At 30.2% G+C, this 6,635-nt stretch overlaps 1 pseudogene; it reads left to right on the forward strand.

Annotated features, from left to right (window-relative positions):
- The first annotated feature begins 945 nt into the window (after window positions 1-945).
- Window positions 946-5,052, forward strand: LOC111029629 (annotated as a pseudogene).
- Window positions 5,053-6,635: the final 1,583 nt, after the last annotated feature.

The raw sequence follows: 6,635 nt of genomic DNA on the forward strand, positions 1-6,635 counted from the left end.
ATTTGCCTGCGGGCGCCCATGCCCCCCTTCAAATTTTTTTTCTATTATTTAACTCTTGTTCGAATTTTTAAAAACTTTTTTTATATTTTGATCACAGGTTAGAGCCTCATAAAAATTCATTTTTCATGATCGAACTAATGCAAAAAAAGCTATGACTAGGAATACTGATATTATAGACTGCAGTCTTTAATATTTGTTTTTAATGTACATTTTTTTATTTATTTTTTTTTTATTTTGATTCTTAATATTAATTTGCCAGCGGACGCCCATGCCCCACCTCCCATTTTTATTTTTAAACTTAACAATTTCAAATTTTTTAATAATTTGTTTTACTTTGGTCCTCAAAATTAATTTGCCTGCGGGCGCCCAATGCCCCCCTTCCCATTTTTATTTTAAAAATTAAATCCTTTCAAATTTTTTAGTAATAATTTTATTTTGATTCATAAAATTCATTTGCCTGCGGGCGCCCATGTCCCCCTTCAAATTGTTTCCTTTTATTTAACTGTAGCTCGAGTTATTTTTAAAAACAATTTTCACTGAATGATATTAGTAATATCTATGTATCACACAATTTTTGAATTATGGGCCATTTATAGACATAATAGAATTAAATCAGAAAACTTTCAAAAATTTTCACTCATTATGTTCAATCATTATGTTGAACAAGTTATGAGTAGGTATAAACAATTTTAGATTTTTATTATTTTTTTTTAAAATTAATGACGATTAAAAAATTCGTTTGATTAAAAGTCTTGAAGATGTTATACCATGTTCCTCGTACCGCATAGGAGATTAAAAATAATTATACTCTTTGTCTCCTGGTTTGAATAAGAAAAACCAACAACGTATACTGTACCTGTACACAATGTGCAAATATGCAATTTAGTTTACTCGAGTGTTATTATATTCAGTTCTGACTTTATAAGCATTTGCATTGCGAATATTATGACTTATGAGTTTAATTGTTTAATCATAGGAGTCTTACGTGTTAGTTTAGTCGGGATGTTAGCATTTTTAAACATGAGAAATCTGGTTGAATCGTTTTATGACGCACGGAAGAAGATGCCAAAGAAATTGGTAAAATGTTTTCATAATAATAATATATTGTTGAACGATGCATCTATTAGATGTAGGTCGTTGGTACCATAAAATATAATGTGATTATTATTTATTCTTATGCTTTAGGTAAGCGCGAGTGAGAAATCTATCAACGCAAGTGTTCAAGTCAATTTAGACCCGGCAGTAGTATCCGGTAGTATTTGTTTTAGATTTAAACAAATTAGCCAGTGAATTTTTATAAACTTTTTATTATTTAAGACATGTGTGTGGCTTTTACATATAACTTGTATCGGCTTAGTCTTATTTATATATATAAACAAGTGGTGTATTTTGTAACGTCACAGTGTTACCACAACAGTATTGACATTGAACAGTTTCAAAAAGTGATAGAAATAAATCTACAATTGGAAAATAGATTGACCGAGTTTGAAGGTATTTGTTTCATAATAATATGACGGATATATATCTAATATTAATATTTTCGAATATTAAACAAATATGTATCTAAAATAATCATTATTATGTAGAAATGATTCGACGCGGTGATGAAAAACAAAAGATTCAAGATCTTCAAGTAACTTACTTATTACCTATCTATAATATTAATCAAAAAATATTTTTAGTACTTTTTACTTCGGAATGGATGGAAATACCCATATTATAATTATTATTATCTACGGTAACAGCCGTCCACTTCGTACGAACGTAATTCCAAAGAATTTTTACGAATATACAATCTATTAAAGAATTTAAAATTGAACACTTGATATGGTACGGTTTAAAAAAATGAACGGAAACTTTTTACGAGTATACAATCTATTAAAGAATTTAAAAATTGAATGTACAAAGTGGAAGTCAGAAAAAAACCTATACAAATTCTAACAGCACATTTTTTGAGACCAAAATTTGTGCCAGTTATAAATTAAAGTTTAAGCTGCGTAAGCCCATTATAAAAGACTGATATAGTGGCCTGGAGAGGCGCGGTCGTTCACTCAATCTGCGGCAACACTCCGAGCGTACGTCATAGGTGCAACTATTTACCAAACACTGGGGGTGCTAAAATTATGCAGAGGACGCATATCCATACCCTCAAACTCCTACCCTACCAAACCTAATTCCAAAAAACTAAAAAAAATAAGTAACGATACATAATTGTTTGAAATTGTTCAGTAAATATAAATCACAAATGCAAAATTGACTTACTTTGGTATAAATACATTGTTTAGTTATTTTGTTGTAAATTGTAATTTAAAAATATTATTCGTGGGTACTTGAAACTTAAAATTGGCATATTTTATATTTTATACACCTAATGACATTTTCGAATTAAATTTTTGTAGACAAAAATGAATTTAACCTACTTTAGTACTATTATAGTATAATGCCTATTATTATAAAGTGAAATTACTTCAAACACAATATTACAAAATATATCTACTTAGTGTTAGTATAGGCCGTCAGATACCGTGTTATTTCAGAATCGTATTTCGTATACAATGCATTTATGTCATTGCACTCAAATTTAGCACCCCATTACAGCGACTCCCTAGACACCTGTAGGCCTGTAGCCCATAATGTACCTACAGCAGGGCGTAGTTAAACATTAAAAAAAAAACGCTGACATCTATTTCAAATAAAAATTTCATTTATCTAATTTTTTAATTACCTAACTAATTCTTTTTGATATAAACTGAATAAATAAGAAGTTACTTTTGATAAAATCCAAGTTACATTAATTTATAAATAATTAAAAATAAATATAATATAGCAATGATTATTGATAATGCAAATCGCATAAATATTACATTTTACTAAAATTATAGGAATTACAAATTTAATTGAATTCTTGTTCCGTTAATCAGAATAATTGTCCTATAAAAATTACTGAATTAAATACACATATATATATATATATATATATGTATATACCATAACACGGCGTACGGGCATACTTTAATAATAATATTTTTAATGATGCAAAGTATTGGATGTTTATAAAAATAAATACTAACATGATATATAGGTAGGTACAAATGTACGATTCTTAAGAACATAATATTATAAAATATTTTCTTCATATTGGTATAAAATGACATAAATAAGTTGTAACTATTTTAAGTTTTTAAATTAAAAGTTGAACAGAATTGGGTTGTCCAATGTTTATGTTTATAAACAGCCTATATTGTCAATAATATTTATTATTTTTATTATTTTAAGACATGTTAAGGTTGCAGGCCTTCTTCCTTTGTATATTTTTTTATATAACTTACCTGATTTCAAAAAAAAAGGATAACTATAATTAACTTAAAATTTCTTAAAATGTTTTCTATCAATTTATGAAGATGTTATACACATTAGTATACCCTCATGTGTGGTTACATGTGTAACAAAGTCTTGTTTATTTTTTAAGTCTTACAAGTGCATAACATATACCCAGCAAATGTTACATTCAGCAGTAAAGTAACTGTAAGTTACTAGTAAAGCTTCGCTAGCTTAAACATTAGATTGAATTGACCTCTTTTACAATTTGAATCTTAGATTATTATCTAGGACATCACATAGGCTTTTTATTATATTTTAATTTTAAACCAGGATATGAGTATTTTAAGATATACAAACAATATACAATTTTAAAATATTCATAACTTACATTAAAATTAAAATATAATAAGAAGTCCATGAGATTCCCTAGATCATAAAAAACTAAACTTAGTTTTTTTTTCACTTTAAATTCTAATATCCCAGACCTAAACGTGATCTGCTAAGCGTACAACTGCAGTCTATGTTACGCACTTGGAAGATGAAGACAATACACGTGGGTACCTATACGGCTATACGTCCTCTAAACTCAATTAAAAATGATCATGGACTTGACCAGGGCTAAATTAATTTATAACCTAAGTAAAGAATTATTTTATTTCGCATTCTGCAGTTGCGTCAACTTGAAGATCTTATGTTATCGAAGTTGACACAATCTGCACACACTCAGACTGAGAGTGAATTGTCCCTATCCACCGTGCAAGATTTAAACAACAAGGTCGACACCAAATTGTCAAATTACCAACAATCGTTGATGGAAAAAATTGACGACGAATTCAAGACCATCGGTTGTGACGTTAAAAGTATCAAACACTGTTATGAAATGTTGAATATCAGTTTAAACGAGATGGAAAACAAATTGATTTCATTAGAAAGTAATAAGTAATTTTTATCTAAAACACGTATGTCATTATCATATATTAATATATTATGATTTATGATGTTTGTTTGTAAAAAGGTAACTCGGAGAAGCCGATGCGCAAATATAAGGATATTAAGACGAGGATTGCAACCCTAGAAAGTATGATATACACTGTCTATGTCATTTTGATGTATACTGCATGAATCAATTTTATAGTTTTTACTTAACATATTTTTTATGTGTGTACGATATGCATGTGTGCAGGAGATGTAATGAAAAACACTTCACACGTCATCGGTATGAACTATTCACATCGTTCGTTGGAGTGGACTAGATCACAATCCTTCGGGTCCGCTGGAATGTTTCCTCCCGATAACCGCTGTTACGGCGAACCAGCTTTATTCGCTGCAGCTCCATCTCATTATGATATGCCACCAATGGCAAAACCCGGGCCGAGTGGAGCAGTTTTTCCTCCATCGCCACCTGCACCCCCGTCGACTAGTGTATTTTGTCAACCACTGCCACCCGCACCCCCGGCGCCGTTGTCTCAGAATACTCCAAAAAAATCAGATTCAGACAAATCAAGCTCTTCCTCGACAGCGAAAGTTGAGAAAGTGTATGGAAGGATCCCAATAACCACTGAGATCCTAAGGTCTGTTGTTCTCAAGCCACCTGGCGATAGGAAGAGAGTAAGCAAATCCTCGACAGCGAAAGTGTCTGGGAGGATCCCAATAAGCGCTGAGATCCTAAAGTCTGTTGTTCTCAAACCACCTGGCGAGAGGAAGAGAGTAAGCAAATCCGTGATGGTATAATCGCTGCGGTATTGTTGAAAACTTAGTGCCTAACACACACAAAAAATATGTATGTAATTGTTGTTAAAAAAAATTATATAATTCATAGTAGTTGTCAATCATGGTATCATTGTTAACAAAATAAAAAACGGGTAATTGTGTGTCACTCTACTGCACAGAAGGTGACAATTTACAAGTACACCCATGGGTCACTGTAATGGATGGTGTTAAATTTGAATCCAATGATATAATATTATAAATTATAATATACGAAAAAATAATTCTGAGCGGAAACAGTTTGTCCGAATAGGATATCTTATATTATTTTTATATTTTTATTATTAATACGATAGTCGATAAGTTGAATTATTATTAAATGTAAATCATCATATTTGAATATAAGAATATATTTTAGAAGTTTCAAGTACCTACCCGCGAATAATATTTTTTAATTACAGCAAAATAACTAAAATCGTTATTCTTGGTTATATGTAATTTTATCGAAATTTGAACTTTAAATAACTATACAAAAAAACTGTGTTTATACTTTTTTTGGTAACTCTTTAGTAGCTTAGCTCTGTAGTCTTCAGTATAACCTAATTACAAAAGTAAATTCGAAATAGCTACAACTTCTAAAAGTAATAGTTTCGAAAAAGCAATTTTTGTATCATAATTTTAACCATGAAAAACAAGTGTTAAAAAAAAATTAAAATAATAGGTGGGGCAGTAAAGTATATTTGTTTGTTTCCATACTATGTCTTATGTAGCACCTCAAAACGAATACAAACAGTATGTATATAATAATCACTTTTGTTTAGAAAAATCCACCAGAAAGTAGGAAATATGGATGTCAAAAATACAACAGTGGCGCAATCTGTATAGAAAAAAATAAACTAAATAATAAAAAGTTGTTGTTGCAGATTAAAATAATAATAGTTGCTATTGGTTAATCGGGCATGTTTGTTGATTTGAGTTATTATTTTTCGTGAATTACGAGTACGCCAATTACGAGCATAGTTTGTGCTTATTTTTTGATTATTCTTATGAGTTAAATTTCGGGTAAGTGGCTAATTCATCATCATGCCAAGAGCGCCAAGAGCATACATTGGCAGAAGAACTGCCAATGCTACTCGAATGTATAACAGAATGTATAACACAACAGAACGTTCTCAAACACTTGCACAGGAGCAACGTAACGCTTTGAGTATGAAATCAGCTTTTAATTATCAATCCGAGATTGATTATTTAAATATTAAAGCGCTTCAAATAGGACCAATGACGATATTATGTCCCAAGTGCCATGCAAAAAAATGGAAAGATAAAACCAATGGACTTTGCTGCGCTGACGGTAAAGTTGTTTTACAACAATTTGAGGATCATACAGAATTAATTAAAAGTTTAATTGATAATTCTCACCCTCTATCTAAACATTTCTTTGATAATTCTAGACGGTATAATATTCTGTTTCAAATGACATCGTTTGAATCAAACGAAATAGCTGAAGGGAACTTCATGCCCACTTTTAAAAATTCAGGGTCAAGTGCATCATTTAATAGGTAGTTTATTAGTTTATTACCCGAAATTGGAAATCATTTTCATCAAAT

Source organism: Myzus persicae, unplaced genomic scaffold, assembly GCF_001856785.1.
Source record: "Myzus persicae strain clone G006 unplaced genomic scaffold, MPER_G0061.0, whole genome shotgun sequence".
NCBI lineage: Eukaryota > Metazoa > Arthropoda > Insecta > Hemiptera > Aphididae > Myzus > Myzus persicae.